General features: G+C 32.1%; 1 protein-coding gene across 1 annotated transcript in view; it reads left to right on the top strand.

Annotated features, from left to right (window-relative positions):
- The window catches only part of LOC141452377 (neuroligin-4, X-linked-like), a 673,353-nt gene that overhangs the window by 270,023 nt on the left and 383,969 nt on the right, over window positions 1-19,361 (top strand). The window contains exon 10 of the mRNA XM_074124433.1: window positions 15,818-15,965. The gene's annotated coding sequence lies outside the window, so the exon portion shown is untranslated. The remainder of the gene's footprint in view (window positions 1-15,817; window positions 15,966-19,361) is intronic.

Genomic DNA, 19,361 nt, shown 5'->3' with positions numbered 1-19,361 from the left:
TTGAAAATATGCTAATTTTTGGCATTTCCTGTGTGGGGCTAGTGGTTCTAATACTAGTACTTGCTATTTTGGAAAAAAGCGCTCCAATTTTCCCACAAATTAAACTCATTTTTTTTTTAATTTAAATTTCGCGCGTAACTTTAAATGGAAAATTGAGGCTTTTCCTTGGTGGTGCTAGCTTTTTTATTGGTGGTGCATAGGAGTGCAAAGTGTTCCGAGCTGGGTGCAATAATTTTTTTCTCAAAATTCCACCAAAGTGCCGCCAAGTTAATGGTAAGTTGGCGGGAAAATCGGTTGAGTAATTTGTAAATTACTTTGAAAATATGCTAATTTTTGGTATTTCCTGTGTGGGGCTAGTGGTTCTAATACTAGTACTTGCTGTTTTGGAAAAAAGCGCTCCAATTTTCCCGCAAATAAAACTCCATTTTTTTGAATTTAAATTTCGCGCGTAACTTTAAATGGAAAATTGAGGCTTTTCCTTGGTGGTGCTAGCTTTTTTATTGATGGTGCATAGGAGTGCAAAGTGTTCTGAGCAGGGTGCAATAATTTTTTACCCAAAATTCCACCAAAGTGCCGCCAAGTTAATGGTCACGTCTGTCAGTGCATCTTTTATTTTCAATATATCAGCTTTTAGTGTAAATTCAAAATTTCTTTTTGTGGTGCACATTGGTGCTAGCTATCACGAACAAAATGGAATGAGTTTCAATTCAATTTAGGGCACTTCCGGTTAAAGTTATATTTGGCGTACAATTGGTGAATTTTTACAGTTTCCGTTGTGTTGCTGGCTTATTATTGGCATTGCAAAGTGTTCCGAGCTGGGTGCAATAATTTTTTTCTCAAAATTCCACCAAAGTGCCGCAAAGTTAATGGTCACGTCTGTCAGTGCATCTTTTATTATCAATATCTCAGCTTTTAGTGTAAATTCAAAATTTCTTTTTGTGGTGCACATTGGTGCTAGCTATCACGAACAAAATGGAATGAGTTTCAATTCAATTTAGGGCACTTCCGGTTAAAGTTATATTTGGCGTACAATTGGTGAATTTTTACAGTTTCCGTTGTGTTGCTGGCTTATTATTGGCATTGCAAAGTGTTCCGAGCTGGGTGCAATAATTTTTTTCTCAAAATTCCACCAAAGTGCCGCAAAGTTAATGGTCACGTCTGTCAGTGCATCTTTTATTATCAATATATCAGCTTTTAGTGTAAATTCAAAATTTCTTTTTGTGGTGCATATTGGTGCTAGCTACCATGAACAAAATAGGATGAGTTTCAATTCAATTTAGAGCACTTCCGGTTAAAGGTAAGTTGGCGGGAAAATCGGTTGAATAATTTGTAAATTACTTTGAAAATATGCTAATTTTTGGCATTTCCTGTGTGGGGCTAGTTGTTCTAATACTAGTACTTGCTATTTTGGAAAAAAGCGCTCCAATTTTCCCGCAAATAAAACTCCATTTTTTTTGAATTTAAATTTCGCGCGTAACTTTAAATGGAAAATTGAGGCTTTTCCTTGGTGGTGCTAGCTTTTTTATTGATGGTGCGTAGGAGTGCAAAGTGTTCCGAGCAGGGTGCAATAATTTTTTTCTCAAAATTCCACCAAAGTGCCGCAAAGTTAATGCTTTTTTTAGCACTTTAATTCCTTATATTTCTGAATGTGTGCATATTTTATTAGATTTTTTTTGTGGTTCTAGCTGGTGCTAGCTCTCCTCTACCTGTATACTAAGTCGCGGTTCGAAATTCAGTGTTTGCGGCAAATTCCTTTGATCTTTTGAATGGCCATATCTCCGTAATTATTAAAGTTAATGAATTTTTTTAAGTGGTGCAATGGAGTGCAAAGTGTACTTAACATAATGAAGTAAGTTTCAATCAAATCCGGCCAAATTTTTTTTGGCGGGAAAAAAACTTTAATTGCTTATTGTGGCTTTTCCTTGGCGAATTTAGATTTTTTTTTGGTGGTGCATAAGAGTGCAATGTGTTTCGAGCTCGGTGCAAAAGTTTTGTCTCAAAATTCAACCAAAGTGCCGCCAGGTTAATGGACCCTTTCTATTACTTCATTCCTTGAGTTGTTGACTTCTGGGAATATTTTAACTTACGTCACAAAATGCCATAAATAATTTTTTTATTTTTATAATTTTCTAAAAATAAATTATGAGAACAAAATTCATAAAAGTGAAAAATCTTTTTGCAATATGCTTCCGATATTTTTTGTATTTTATTTTCTATAAACTCGGCATTTTTCCTAGGCACCTAATTTACCTTTAAGTATAAAACGCGCAGAGTCATATATTTTACTGAAATAGTTCTTTATGGAGAAGAAAAATCATAAAAAATATTAATTTGATTGACCCTGGACAAAGTTCTAAAATAAATGTAGAGTAACACTAGAGTCTAATTTTAGCAACACGTTCCACGTTTTTTTATAATACGTAGGTAGGAAATGATACCTCCGCGCATTGCACTCTAGTGGTCTTTTAGAGAAAGGTCTGCCCAATACTTTTTTCCAGAAGTGCCTTATTCGACTTTTCGGGTAAATGTTTCGTATAAAAGTTTCATCCCACTGTATGTACTTAGTACAAATTATTGTAACCGATTTAGAAAAGATATAAAAAAAAGTGACAAAACCTCTGAAGCAAAATGATACTTCCTATTATGGTATTTTAATGGCTAGGGTTCTTTCAAATTTACTCCAATGAAATAGGATTGGGTTGACCTAAATTCAGTTCACCTGAAACTCAGGATTTGAGGTCTTTTCGTGGTTTGTTGTTTTTGTTTCAATATTATTTATTAAGAATTCCTTCCTTTTCTCGTTAGAAATTCTCATTTCCATAAATATTTTTTAAAGAAGGTTTTTTCTAAGTTTACATTTACTGAATTTTAGGGAGTAATTAATTTTTTAAATAAGTATTTTTATAATTAAAAATAAATAAACCAACTTTTATAATATGAATAATTGCTTTAATTTTGAAATTAAATACTTGCTTTATATTCTCCCTTACTTTATATTCTCTATACTGACGATTTACCAACTCACCCGACTGCAATTAACTTTCACATTCGCCGACGACACTGCAATTCTATCTCCTCATCTAGATCCTGTAATAGCTAGCCGTTCACTCCAATCACACCTAAATCTTCTCGAGCCTTGGCTGTAAAAGTGGAGAATCAAAGTCAATTGAATTAAAATCTAAAAACATAGTATTCACTTTAAACAAGAAAACCCTCTCTTCTCTCTCCTTCCACAACAGTTCCATACCAATTACTAACCAAGTACGTTAGACAAGCGACTAACATGGAACCCTCAGACGAGTCTCAAACGAATTGACTTCAATCTGAGTTGCAAAATGTTAAAAAGACTAATCTACAAACATTCAAAACTGACCCTGGCGAACAAAAGAAAACTGTATATCGCCCTACTTGCCCCAACTCTACGGAAGTGCCAAAAAATCGAACATCAACCGACTTCAAACTTACAGACTAAAATTCTAAGAACAATAGTTAACGCTCCCTTCTAAGTGTCCAATCTCACAATACACTCTGATCTAAATATTCCTCTCGTCTCTTAAATAGCCCAATCTCGATACACAAAACTCCACTTAAATCTACACAGTCATTACAACCCTCTGATCTACAACATGTCTACTACAACACTTCCTTCCACATCGCAGACTAAAGCGGCGGTTGGCCACGCAACCATTACAACACATAACGCCCTATCTCCTAGAATGGTTGCTGCGTTAGCTTGCCAACCTGGCGAACTAATGGCTTCCATCACTGGATGGTCGTCGTTCACTCCACTCACGCCTCTTGGCGCACGTGCATGTGCGCGTGTATGTAAGTACATAATATATACGTGCATGTCTGTTGGCTGTCATTATCTTTCATCTCTTTTGCTTATTGTTTTGACTACAGTTGCAAAATAAATAAACTACAAAAAAAATCTGGTTGGAAAAATAAATCTTGCTTTTTCTTCTCTTCATTTATCTTGTGGAAATGAGTTTCTAAAATATGAGGGTTGCTCTAATATAAATGCGGTGTAACTTTTTAAGATATTTATAATGGCGCATCGATTGATAAACACGACATGTTAGATGTCAACAACTCCAAATAACTATGTAAATAAAATGAAAGAAAAATAACATGTACTGGAGAAAATTTATTTAGATAAATAAGTTTTGGCACAATTTTTCATCTTGTTCATATTTCTGGCAGAAAATACACGAAAAGTCTATATAGAAATGCGAAGAGGAAAGGAAACTCATTTTCCAGCCTTACGAACCAATAACTATGTACGTATAATGTTGGATTTTTGGGGGGTAAGAATGAACGGATTTCCAGATGCTGTACAGAGAAACTGTTGCAGAAAGCCTTCATCATACACCTCATAGGATCTGTTTGTGACGCTTTAGAGTTATCTTATACGACAGGTTAGCTCCCATCCTATGGCGAAGCTCAGAATATTGTACGTTGTATATGAATCGAAGATATATATTGTATATTTTTTTCTATTTTATACAATACTCCGTGCCACTTAAATAACCTCATTTTATCTAATTTTGGTAATTTTATTTTGCTCTGTTTTTAGAACAAAGCTGTTAAAAAAAATAAAACTAGATATTTTGATTTATTGTAGAAATTTTTCAAAGATAATTCATTAGAACCTGACAGTTTGATTATATCAAATTAATGATTATTTGCAAAACTAAACCCAACGACACCTGGCCAACTGTATCTGTGATCTTTGGTGAAATTTTTTATGTGGATATCACTTTTCAATGGTGATCAGCAAAGCTACAAACGAACGCTGACTTACTAACACCATCTACTTCCAAACTTAAGTTACAGAATGGGTCCTTCTCGTACATCCTGCGCTTCCAGATTACGATTGTTTAAGTTTTGTGGTCAGGGATTGATAAAAAGGCGTCTAATAGATTATTGTCTGTTTAAATTGTTTAATCCTTTATTAAACCTTCCTTCATTGATAATTTTATCTAGTGTAAATAAATATCTTTACACACTGGGTAGCTGTTCTTTTTGTTAATTATAAAGTTATGTTATATAAAGGTTTCATTGTATTTATAATATAAACTATTTCGGTTTTCATGGGCTATTATCAAGACTGTCATTATACCGGAGACCACAGTTATAACAGACTGATGAAAGTCTTATGAGTGCCTTGAAGACGAGTGTCCCATAAACTTTACTGTGAATCACTACTTACAATTTATTGGCCTTGAAAGAGGTGCTCATATAAACATCATGCAAGGTATGTGGTCAGCCATAAAAAGAGATCCAAGCATAAAACTGAGCGCAAGGGCCTGTATGTGCAGCTCGTTCAATCACTCTTCTCAATCAATTTCTAGAAGCTATGAGCTGGGGTACACGCACGATCTTTTCAACGTGGCAGTGAAAGAATGTATGTACTTCTTTTTTTTAGTAATATTTGTAATATGAAAATGAGTGCATGAGTTCGGTAGAAAAGGTGGGTTTGTTTATTTACGTTAGAATTAAAGCTCAGTGTGGGCACTGAGGATATCACGGGGCAGAACCTCTTTGAATTGTAAGGGATTGGTGAAAGCAGCGGTCTGGGAGGGCAAAGCCTTCTATTACACTATATATCATTTGAATCCCTTTACTAATACCCTAAAGTGTAGAAGAAGGACGTCTTTTAATTAATTTTATTTGTTTTATTACCAATTTTCCATTTTCTTCTTTCTACTTTAAGAGGCGCCAGTTGTTTGTGAGGGCCCCATTCTGTAGTTTTACCCACTTCCAACTTTGTCTGCTTTTCAGCTTACTAAATTAATGTGGTGTTGTTGCAATATATACTCTCTTTTTGTGTTATGGTCGAGAAAAAAACACTACGATGGATTTTCTCTATTGTTCTGACAAATTTTATCAAGAGTTCTCAGACGCGTAATAACTACACTTCAGTTACACTTCCACATACGTATTTCAAATAGTTTTGAATTTTGATAAGGAAAATAAAATTATTAAAACTTTTGCGAAAATTCGTAATATTTTCCTTTTCAATGAACCTCACTAACTAAGAAGGCACCAACATATTAGCGCAGTGATACAAAAATAAGTGAATGGACGAGCGCAGAAGGGATATACACTGAGAGATAAGAAAAGTGGACACCCTTCAGTATGTTCTGATTTGCAATCAATTTCTTATTAACGTCCTCACATACTTTTAGAATAAATAATAGGCCACTTGTAACATATATAGGATTTAGATCTGGACTACATGCTGGCCACTCTAAACATCGAATTGAAGCGTTTTCCAGGTAGCGGGAAACAATCTTTGCTGTATGAGGCCGTGCATTATCGTGCATAAACAGAAATATTCCTCGCCAAAGTATGGTACGAATTAAAACAGCCTTGAAAGAATGTCGTCTATGTAGCTAGCAGCTGTTATAGAGACCACTCTATAAAAATTAATTTAGTTCGAGCTTCAAATTAATCCTGGTCCGAACCACATCACGTGAATTTTAAGGATTAGAGATCAAAGTTTACAAAAACTAACGGTGTACTAGTGATTTGTTTGTTTGTTTATTCCATATTTATTTATTTCCCTATTTTAAATCTCCTTATCATTCCTTTAAGCTACCATACGTTTATCAACAATGCATGCAAAAAAATATTTTAAATACATTTTTTTAAGGATGGCCACTTCTTTTTTTTTTTTTGCCTTTCATAGCAGTTTGCGTAGGTTGAAGCTGCTTAGAAATTTGTTACAGAGTTTATAGGATTAGAGATTCGAGAATTGTGTAAATAACTATTGTTAGTACTCTAAAATCGCTGCTTTGAAGCGTAACAATTACGGGAAGAATAAATTCAAGCACGACGTGTGTAGAATTCATTTATTAAAAATTTACAAGGTATTTCTTCTTCGATATCGGCAGCTCTTAGAGGCAAATGACCACCATTTCATGCAGTGCACCAATCACTCTCAGAAATCTTAATTTGTTGGAGGTATGCTGGCAAACTCTTAATTCAAGAATGAGGAAGAGATCCTCTCCATAGACAAGATAGAATCCTCTGCAGATAGCTAGATTCAATTGTAGCACATTCTCTCGCATTGCCAACAATTTAGTTCCAAGATGCCCTGTTATTTCTCCAATATATAATATTTTATGCTCCCAATCAAACATCTCAGCCACTTTATTCATTCTTCTCTGTGTCCATCCTTTGATGCCCCATCTTCGATAAGGATGTGTAATGTATTCTTTAAATCCATTTTAGATATTAGAACGCGTAACCTACCCACTATATTACTTATTATTCAAATTTCCTGTTCGTCCTAGCGTCCTCAAGTTTAAGATAAATATTTACAGAGATCATATTTGGGTGAAGGATTCCAATACCATACAAGGAGGTATAAACAATTTGTTTTTTAAAGCATTGAGAAGTATCTGCTTTATAAATTTTTCGCTTCTAAACATTTCATAAGTATAGTAAAAAACAATAAAAAAAAAGAAGAGCGATATAAAGTTATCCTCAAAATACAGCCTGAAACCAAATGATAAAGAAAAGTAATAAAGAACTATAGAAATAGTCCTTTCTCTTGGGGTTTACTGGTCTATATAAAAAAAGTTACCTATTTCTGCAGCACTCAGCCTAGCTAAAGAAACAAATTGAACATTACTACGAATAAGCTGCATAGAAGCTACTTCTACGAGCAAACATCGTCAAAAAAGACTGTCAAGGCCATAAGAGAAACTGAGTTGACCTCAGTCAAGTCCTAAGGGAATAGCATGAATGGCTCATATTGGAATCCTTGCGCGTACCTTCAAGTTAACCTGTCACTTCTTACCACGTTATTTGAAGGGATAGTATTACTTTTGGCACGGCTATTGCACGGCAATCAATTTTTTTTTCTGCAGCATTTTCTGTTTTAGAATTATTGCGGCGAACAAAAGCGAATGAACTTGTCCAACAAGCTCTGGCACAGGTTGACGAGTTAAATCTCCAGCTCCCATGTAAGGAGTAGTATAGAAATTAAACTATCGAATGTTTTTGTGGGAAAATGAGTTTAAAAATTGCCTAAAAGGCAATTCATAATAAATCTAATGTTCAAATTCTTGGTAGACATTGTTTTAAGGTCAACGCTTTAAATAAACACATGGCTACATTGTTTACTATTTAACATCAAACTATGTCATAGCTGTTCTGTTTGCAGAACCCATTTTTGCTATAACTTATTTAGATAAATCTTTGGGCGCCAGATGTATAGTTATTGATATTTTAAACATATTGTGGAAAACTTCCAGAAAATCATGTAGAGATGAAGAAATCTTCCAAAATTGTTTTAAAAAGTGAGAAAATATTGCTTTCATAACATTTGCAGGTCCTTTTGCAATGCACAACCCTTCACTATTCTTCCGATAAACTAATATATTCTACACGAATTGCAGATAAATAATTTATTCCATTCTAGGACAGTAAGAAGCGAGCAAATGTGAATTAGGGCTCATCTTGCATGAATTAACAAAAGCCCAATCTGTACCAATTTTAGCAGTCTTTGCTTGTATTTTTACATCAAGTAAGGAACAAAATTTATTAATGTTAATTATGTTAATTCAAACATCTTTTCGTTAACTTTAGACTCTTATTTCTCATGACTTCTTTCCAGTAGTTTTTGCCTTACAATGAACTATTTCGAAATCTGCGTAGTTCGAATAGAATATTAAAAACAAATAAGGAAAATCGCAGCCCCAAGAATCAAATACAGCTTATCAATACATAAAAGTAAATAATATCCACAGAAAGTGTCATTGGGTGTAATTTCCAGACCTACCAAGTATTTAGGATTGAGGTTTGCTTAAAGCATTGTGCTTTTTCCGCACTTCGAAGTAAATAGGAAAAATGGAAGGCCTGTTTTTCGAATTTGGTATCAGATTGTTTGTTTTTTTCTCTTTTAACTATTCCTTATTGCAATTTTTTTAAAACAAAAAAATTTCTTGAGATTTACTGCAGAAATATGAAATATATTATAGAAATATCTTATAATATAAATTGAGGAAACAATTTAAATTTTGACGAAAACTTTTAAATTAATTAATATAACTACAACTACCAGTAACGAAACTAGCTTGTAATTTGAATGAGGTTTGTGGTTTAGTTGTTGTGTGATTTTGCCCAAACTAGAGTTAGCCAACATCTAAACTTTACCAAGAATGAATTGTGGTATGTAAAGTACACATTGTCAAGTTAGCACGAACTTATAAGCTGAAGGGGTGAGCCAGGCTGAAATCTGTTGATAGATACATGAGAACACTATGTTTACTCACGGAACACAAACAACTGAATATCACTAGTAAGTTCTTCAGTTTTATTCTAGCAGGATAACAGATAATGTTTTGTAATCGCTTCGCTAATATTAAGATGTAATCTATAGTTTTTTGTGGACGACATTATTAGCGTAAATTTTAGTATACCAGTTCTCGTTTACTAATTGAATTTATTTTGGTCAACGGATGGGCCGTTAGCACTGTTTTAATATTAATATTTCCATTCAGCGTTTGTTGTAACTACTCATTATAATAACTACTGGTGCTTGTCTCCAGGTTCATTGCTCGCTAGAGATGCGTATTTTTTTTTGGTATTGGATATGGACAATTCCTTCTTTCTGATAAGATCTTATAGTGAAAAAAACGATCTCGAATCTGTTTCCTCGAGGATTGCGCGTGGTCACAGTTGTAGTTTTCTATTCGCCTTTCTTCGCAGTGACACTTAAGTTGCATTAAATAAATACTAAATAAATAAATCCAGCTCAATATATCTCAACTTCGCCGGTTTTCCTTCCAGTAACTATTTTTTGGAATCCTGCCTTCGGGCACTTAATACACATGCCCGAAGTAACCTCAATTGTCTACTCCATAAAAAGGATATCAGATTCGATGTATTGTACAATTGATGGAACTTAGCATTCTTATTATCCTCTACCATTCTCAGAAACTGGTCCACATTTCTTTCTGAGTAACTGCAACTAATTTATTCCATAAGAATTTGTATAAAGAGTTACTTTTTGGTGAATAGTTGGCGTAGAAAGAAAATGAAGTAGCTCAGTTCGTAATTTAACTAGTTTTTTTGGTACTTTGGGTCTGTACTCAACTCGTATTCCAGAAAACGTTCTAATTATTTTAGCTGTAACAAGACTAGCTTTATTCATTGTGTATTTTTAACATTAAAAAAGCGTGAACTAAAAGTCAAAAATACTCCCTTGAGAGAATAATTCCTTGCACCAAGTGTGAAATAAAACAAAAAACGTTGGTACGAATAAGACATTGTGAAAATTAGAGTAAGGAAAGAATTTTCAATGCTAAGTCTGAAGATTGGAATTGATGAGGAAGTATTATTAAAAAGGAAGAGTAATAATAAAAATGAACTTAAAAAGGTTGGAGAGGCCTGCTTCAAGAAAATACTAGCAGACATAATAGATCTTCGAATGAGATACTTTTGTGAGAGAGTACCTAAAAGTTTCAATAAGAATAAAGAAACTAGATCAGTAATTCAGTTGAAGTAGAAGTCGCCTAGAAGGTTGTAGAAAAAAAATTGATGTACGCAAAAGAATCTTAATCGAAAATTATTTATTAATTTTTTCAAAAATTATTTTTTCTGCAACCATGTAGGGAAGTTCTCATTACTCAATTAAAATCAGCTGTGTAATGCCCAACTTCCCACACTAGTGGGGGGAAATTCCCATTAGTGTCACTTTCCGCACAAGTGAGTGGAAAAACTTTATTGTGCTTCCTTGATATAAGAAGTTTTGTTATTAACATAAATATTTTCCGTAAAACTCTAATAAGCTTATTTAAATTTAATTTATTTAAATAATTAAAAAACGAACATTAAAAAATAAAATAAAAATTGAAAGGAATATAGAAATAAAAATAATACTTTAATAAATAATTAGATATTTTTAATTATAACAGTTAAAAAGGTTATAGTGTTACCTTATAGAAATTTAAAATGGATTCTAGTGATGCCTGTTTAGAAAACACTCCTCCATCAATAAAAGAAACAGCAGAAAATGTAATAAGTAATGTAAATAATTGTAATATAACAATAAATGTTTATAATAAATAAATTACTTTTTGTAGACTGTAAAAATGAAATGTTTAATTTTATTAGTTAATAAATGGTTGCAGAAAAAATATAATATTTAACTCTAGTGTAAAGTATTTTCCTCACACTCGGCAATTTGCACTTGCACTCGCATCGCTTCGCTCGCTCGTGCGTGCAAACCCTGCCTCGCGTGAGGAAAAGTACTACTTTCCACACTTGTTAAATAAATAACTATTTATGTACCAAAATTAAATTTTCAATACTTACCTTTTATCCCTATAAATGAATCATTCATTAATATTCAAATAAACAAACGCCAGTGAAAACAGTTAACCTCATAAATATTTCATAAATTTATCCTTCTCTGGGACTTTCATTTTTAAAAACTTTTGCTGTAATCTTTATAATTAATGAGCACCGACGACTCTTTACTTATTAGGTATTCATTCTTCTACCAGAAGAATATCTGTAAGGTTGAATGTAGTAAAAAAAAATAGAAATTGTGCTCACTTTATATTTCAAAATTTATAAATTATTTAGATCAGAAAGTACTGAACAATATAGAATATTTTACAGTTGTTTTATAGAATCAGCTCAGGCATATTGGATTCATGTTTTTATTTGGTTTTATCTTCGAAGATTCTTCAAAGGAACATTACAAATTAGTCTCCAAGTAACTAACTATATTCTGGTATTTCCATGCTTGTCAAGAAAAATCTTATTGAATTGAATTAAGCAACGTAATTTGAAAAGAGAAAATAATAAATCATTAAATATTACGAATAAATCATTAATACATGTCACATTTAATGTACTTGACTCGATTGTTGATAAAAAGATATTGAACAATTTGTAAAATTTCTGTAATAAAATCACAGCAATTCAATAATCGCCGACCCTCCAAGCTCTTCTTCTTCTGTTCATTTAGTTTCTTTCACTCCATAAAGTGGGACTTCAGACCTCGTATTTCCAGCAAGTCACCTACATGCTGAATTTCCAGGACTCGGAATGCAATCAACACTTTTTTGTTTATCTGCTTCCCTCCAGCAGGATGGCATCTCCAGCTACCCTGCCTCAGGAATTAAAAAAAAAAAGATTGGAAGAGTCAGAGAGAAAAAGAAGGAAACAACGTTAAAAACAAAGACAATAAAATAAACACTAAAAGTAGTAATTACTTTTTTCCCTCTCTTGTTGGTTTAGCTTTTTTTCTTTCATTGCTATAATTACTTATTTAATTCTTAAATTTGTAGAGCTACAGATGGAATTAAGTTTGTACTAATTAAGATCTAGAAAAGAGATTACTAAATTAATTTTATAGAAAATTTAGGCATTTTATACCTTTCTCATTTGTTTTACTAATTACATTAATTAATATTTCAATTGTTAGTTAAAAAAGAAAATCCAAACAAACAAGATGATTTTCAAAAAGTTTTCGCCTTGAAAAAGTAATCTTAGTTAGAAGCAATTTGCTTTATCTAGAGTTTATTGTAAGCATTATTTTATCGTAATTTGTTGATAGTTAATTGTACTTAATGTTAACTGCAATTTTTTTTTCTAATTGTACGCTTTCATTTTATTGCATCCCCTAATTCTAATTAAAATTTAGCTTCCCTTCTTAGTCCGTGCTATAGTAATCAGAATGTCAATCTCTTTAACGAGCCATTTTAATTAATGTTTTCTAGTAGAAGTTTGCTAAAATCTATTGTTGTCGCCTCACAAAATTTTTACTTACTACAATGCTCAAATGTATAAATTAAACTTACTAAATAATTTCGTATTGGTACTTTGTCTCCATTTTATCTAGGTTCAATTTAATAAAACAGAACTTAAAATGTGAGTGGGGTAATGGTAGAGAGTTTGTGCAAATGAAGAAAGTGTGTATGATTGATTGGTTGAAGACCGATCAGTTAGATGAAACATGACTTCATGAATAAAGGAGTCCTTGAGAATTGAAGTAAGATAAATGAATGATGTTTCTTGAGAGCAAAAATATACTTGATGGAGACTATAAAACGCAAAATAGGTTTACTGAAATTATGTGAAATTTATTTTTTCCCAAGTGACTTGTCTTCACTACTCTAATTTGAACTTTAATATTCCTTCCATTATTATTTGTTTTTTCTAGAAGTTTCCAATAAAAATTGATTTTGTATGTTTTATTAGGTACTGTTAGCGGCTTCCGAATATATAGCGTGAGAACTGTTCCTTCTAAGTTTTCTGTAGGCTGTCAGTCTTTAGTACGGCGGATTGATTGAAGAGTAAAGTAACTTCTCTTCTATATTCTAGCGCAGCATTCAGAAAATGGCGGATTTTGACAATTATAGGCTTAATTCCAGCGGAAAGTAAAGAGATATTCCTGCACTTCCAGAAATGAACTCCTCGCAGAATATACTGCGGGAAACACCTTTTCTCTATTAGATAGTTTCTTTTAAGAAACATTGTTGCTTATTTATATAATTCCTCCCCACTTGGAGCTTTTACGTTGAATTCTGTCAAAAATCTTTAGCTATGAACTTAAGTTCAGTTTGATTAAACATTCAAATTTTGTTCCAACTTTAGAACAGCACCTAATTTTTAATTAATATCACTAAAGAGTAAAGACCCATGTAAAGTAAAATGTAACAGATTCATTTAATACGTCCAAAGAAAAGTTTATTCCAATATGTAGATTAAATATTAAATTATATTGTAACCAAAAGTTAACAAAACCTGTCTGAAGCAGAATACATATTAAATGTACTTGTTCAAAATAACTACACTTTTAATTACGCTGAACATTTCAAATGAACTGAATTATCAGTGTAGCTTAATATAACGTTAAATTTTCTTTTTTCGTTTTTGTCAAGTCAAGAGGATATAGAGGTCTTCTTTCAAATTAGATTACCCCCTAATTTCCCATCATTGCTCTTGGGGAAAATGCAAGTTTTCGCAGGAAGATGTGTGGTGTGAAAGAACAAAATTACGCCAAAAAAGGTCCTTTGAAGATAAAACATACATTCACAGGACACAGTCCAAAGAATTACCATATTCATAGGACAGAATTCACATCATTTGGAGAATAGGTTCGAACAACACTAAGTAGACGTGGATAACAGTAGGGAAATATTTAACCTTGGCATTTCACGTCTCAAAACTTAACAAGTTTCAATAGAACAGACTGCAGTGAAAGCCATTATTAAATCTTCTGTTTATAACCACTATTCAACTACCACAGTGTACTCTTTTTATCCTCAAGGATCGAATCTCCTTAAGAAGCACACTTCCGTATCAAATAACTACTGATGATACACAAAAAGACCACTAAGCGAGAAAATAAAACGTCAACTATTATGTCATCAAAAAAAGTTCTTCCTCTTTCAGATTTTTTAAAAAATGAGTCAATTTTCCGAGGACTTCCTAAAACTACATGTTTATGTTCTTTTTCCTTCTGAACAAATCGTTAAGGTTCTGTTTAAACGTAGCCTGAAAGCTCAAGACCCATTTAAAAAAATTATTTCAAAGATGAAAATTACTTTTTGTATTCTTTCTTAAAAATTCATTTAATAATGAAACAGGTAGTTTCAATTATTTTATTTCAACTGTAGTTTTGATTTATCGTAAACCATTTCATCCACAGATTTATTCAAATTTTTGTTTTAATCCCTCTTTGAATTTGATTATTTACATAAGAAGATAAATTTGAGTCTAATCTTTGTTTAAGAATTTTAGTTTGAATCTTTGAACATAGAATTTATTGTTTAATTGTTTTCTATGATCGTTCAATATTTTTTCTTGCTTTTCCCCCTCATTAAAGTGATTTATTTTTTTATTAATAAATTTTATTCTAAATTATCTAGTATTTTTAACATTATTTTATTATTTTAAATTATGCAGGAACAAATTTATCAGCGAACCTAACCAAATTTATGGAGATCAGTACTCAGCGTAAGCTATTTTATATTGCCAAGTTTTGACGTGGCATAAATATTTTATATAATCTATTTTGATATATTAAATTTTTATGTTATTGCAATGGAATATTTTACATAGAGAGAGATCCACTTGGGTACTTTTGCTTCCATCTATATCTCTCACACACCGGGGATGCATAAATACCTGAAGGTAAAAAGAAAATACGATATACTGGGCTATGATATAAGACCCGAACCTTTACCATCCAACAACCACTGCTCGGAGCTCTTCTTTCCAGAAATTGTTTTCTTTTCTTTTTATTTTCATCTGTTTAGAAGTAGTATTTTATTTGAATATAATTCTGTATTTACAGTTCAAAGTTTTTGTTGAGGGTTTTTAGCTCCTCGGTAAACTAAACACTCTGTATTTCACAATTAAATGAATCCAACTGAATTAAACAAACAATTATATTATTACAATAAATAATAAAAAATGTAGTAATAATACAATAGTAATAGTAACTAAATAAATCAAATAACGCGCTGATAAAATGTTACTTTCCGGAAAAGCGGCCGAATGTAAAACTTCACGTGTGAAAAAGTAAAAAGAATATAATAAAGAAAGAAAGTTTTCATAATTGGAAAAGTCTCCGTAAGTTCGATGATAAATGAAGGTGACTTCTTCTCAACTAAACCAATTTTCTTTGATGTATAACTTTTCTATTTCTGAAGCATCAACCTAATATAGACATATGAAAGAACTTCCTACCATTTTCACTTAAAGGAAATTCTTTTTTTTCCCTATCTCTCTTTACGATGGTTAGAGAACGTTTATCTTAACCGTAAACTACTTTATTTTGCAGATCTCAGATATAAGGTCCTTAGTGTGCGAGTTGAAGTAGAAAACAAAATACTTCCAATTAATTTTTAGTCGCATGGATAATTTTGGAGTTACAAATATTCTTTATTAAAAAGAAATAAGTTTAGTTGCTATGCGGAAAATTATCTGAGGTAAGAATATACATATTTCTTATTTAAATAATTCCCTTTCAATTTCTTTCTAACTGCATACTACGCGACTTTGAGATATTTAAATTTTACCAAGGAACATTTATTAGATTTTAATGAGGTACGTAATTAAACTAGTGAATTTCATTTCATCGTCTATTAGTTTGTCTATTCCATATTTGTACTCTCCTGATTTATTATAATGTGCTGAATGAAACAGAAGTAATATAAAATGTTCCATTACTTATATAATTTATTACTTATTATTTTATTATAAACTATTAGTACTTGTTTGTGGACATTTATATTAAATTGTCTATTCGATTATTATTTCAAATTTATTCAAGCCGGTCTTTTTACCAATCAATTAGACGATTGACTATTATTAGATGTTTCATATCAAATTGTGTCTTAATCCTTATAAAAATTAAGTTATTTGCGCTAGAAAATAAGTTTATTCTGAAAAATTGGAAAACATTTGATTGCGGATATTTCTGGCCATACTAATTTTGAAAAGAGAAAATGAATAGTCAACAAGCTGCTTGTACCTTATTTAAATTTTTTTTGTGGAAAAAGCGTTTGCAAAATGTAAGGGATAAGTGCCTGTTTACTGGATTTTGATGTGGTGTGGATAGGAGGATCTGGAGTTAATGAAATGGTAGATCGGAGGAGATTGTTAGATGAGTGGCTGAATGTAAGAGTTGCATGGAAATTGAGTGGGTATGAAAAGAATAAAGTGTTTACACTTGGGCAAATCCCCAGAAAGCAAGGCAAAATTTACGAAATAAGTTCTAAGTTGATCCGTAAGAAGAACTAGGGATTGACTAGGATTAGGGAATGAAAGAGAAGTTAGGTAAGATTCAGTTTAACAAGGCTAACGAAAGGGTTATAAAAAATCACATGAACTTAAAGGAAGAGCTTCGAGAAGTAGGTTCTAGAATGGGATTGCTTAAGAAGTGAAAGAAGCTAGGTTGCTGGTGGAAACACTCGAGAAAGATTTATAAGGACAAATGCCAGACGTAGATTGAAGAGAAATGAATGAAGGAAATAGAATGGATGAGATTAGCCAAGTGGTTAGCCTACTGGCTTCCCACGCAGAGATTCTGGGTTCGAATCTAGCTGCTTAGGAGTTTCTTACAGCTCACTGTTCGGAAATCGGTAGTGCACTAAAAAAAAAGCTTCGGGAGCCAATAACCTCGGGTGTTGACGAGTCTTGAATTAAAAAAACAAAAATTTAGCGACAGGGGAAATGAATTGGAAAGAGGATCTTTATGAAATTGAAATTTTAATTCAAAGCGGAAAAGTAAGTGAAATTATTTGCGAGTAAATAAATATAGATTAAGAAACTGTAACTGTGGCAAGTAACAAAAACTCGAGCGGGGATTAATGATTGCTTTGGAGTACTGAAAGTTCTACCTCAAATCAAGTAGGTTTAAAGCAACTGCGTTCTTAAGCAAACACCATCAAACTAACGGTAGATCCATTGGAGTTCTCTCCATACAAGATGATTAAATGTGGCCTCCTTTGCTTTGCGGTTTACAGTTTCTTAAGTGAAATGTGTAATTAATCACTGTTTAAAATAATCGCAGGTGGTATTGAGAAATAGTGAAATTATGTCCTAACGATAGTAAGTCTTCTTTCAACTAAGTTGCAAATATATGGAATGAGCAGTGAATGTCGAACGTAGCTGAAAAATGTCTAAAGACGATATTACAATCGTATTTATTTAAAGGCCAATAGAGAAGTGATTAAACTGCTTTTTTTTTGTTTTTTCTTTAAATTATGTTTATAAAACAGTAAAATAACTGAGCGTGTTATTGATTGAGTGATGAGAAATGAAGTATGAGTTGTGGTAACATGGTAGCGGGACGTTAAAAGACTTCCCTCCTTGAGTGAAATTAAGATTCTCTTCATTGATTGAGATTGAGTGATTCTTCTATTCTGTTGCACTCTCCCACTTGCATTGTAAAATAAATTGGCCTTCATTGCCTCTGCACAGCTCTATTCCCGGTAGTAGAACCTGAAACCCTTCAGTATGTACTTTCATGAGGTTTTTGATCAACCGAAGCTGTCTCCTTAATTAGAGCAACATTTATATTTGTTTAAAACTTCATAATCAGTTACAGGAAACTTGTACACTTCATTTGGGTTTTTAATAAAAAAAAGTTTTGCTAAAAATTTAAATTTTTAATTCATAAAGGGGAGAATTTAATTTGAAACTTGCTCACAAATTGAAACCTGTGTTGAATCAGGAATTAACTGTTAAAGAAATAGCAGGACGCGCAGATTCTGGATTCGGGGAGTAATTGGCTGCCATATGTTTTCTTTTCTTTGCAGCTCTAACAGCTACCGTTCCAAATAATAGATTGTGTTGTCTGAAAGGAGATGTTGCTGGCCGTCACTGACCTCAGATGTTGACGCGGCTTAATGTTAAAAAAAAAAAACTGAATCAAATTAAATGAGAAAGGGTGTTGAATAGCTGTTTTGAGTAAAAGAAAGGTAATTATTATTATTGTTTTTGTTGGTAATTTTAATTTATTTTATTTTATTTTCCATTTATTAATTTTCTGATATTCTTATTATTAAAAATGTTCTGTCTTTTCTCATTACGGATTTTTAAGGCAACTTGCCAAATTATAAAACTATAAATTTACTTAGAATACTCCAATCTAAACTAGTTATTCCTCTCAGGACAGTAAATTTGTTCTCTCAATTCGCCTATGAAATTGTTTACTAACTAAACAGATTACTAGAAAATAGTTTTACTCACTTTTGAACTGATTATTTACGCTGGTCAAATCGGACATGATTTTCATACCATAGTTTACAACAAGCCATGAAAAGATCTAAAGATTTTACTGAAAGTTTACTGAAGTGTAGTGTTCTGTGAGCTGACAAGAAGAGAAGAGATACAATAGTTTATCTGTTTGTCTTTCCTATCCACAATTTGGACACAAATTGATTCATATTTCTCTTGCTAAGGTTTCTTTGATCATAAACGAATATTTGACTTCTGATTTTTGCGTTCAAGATTAAAAAATATTTATTTTTCTTAATTTCCAGACAACACATTATTTTATTAGTAGTTTTTAGTTCATTAAAACTTGTAATCATTCGTGATACTGAGCTGCAATAAGTTTGGCTCAAATAGTTAATAAGTTTAACCGCAATGTTAAATAAATAAATTATCTAGTTAGAGATCATTTTTCTGCTTCCAACAAATGTGTTTTTATTATTGTTGGTGGCTAAATCTAGGAATCTATTTAAATTAATAATCAATTAAGAGTAACGTAAAACATGTATGATTTCAAAAGAAATTGTGTTTCTGTGAAAAAAGATTAGACAGATTAAATAATTCTGCTTCTTTTTTTACGTATGATGGTGCAGCTTCTCATTTTC

This window comes from Rhodnius prolixus, unplaced genomic scaffold, assembly GCF_049639745.1.
Source record: "Rhodnius prolixus isolate KJV_2025 unplaced genomic scaffold, Rpr scaffold_3, whole genome shotgun sequence".
Taxonomy (NCBI): domain Eukaryota; kingdom Metazoa; phylum Arthropoda; class Insecta; order Hemiptera; family Reduviidae; genus Rhodnius; species Rhodnius prolixus.
This window is presented reverse-complemented; position numbering and strand designations above follow the sequence as displayed.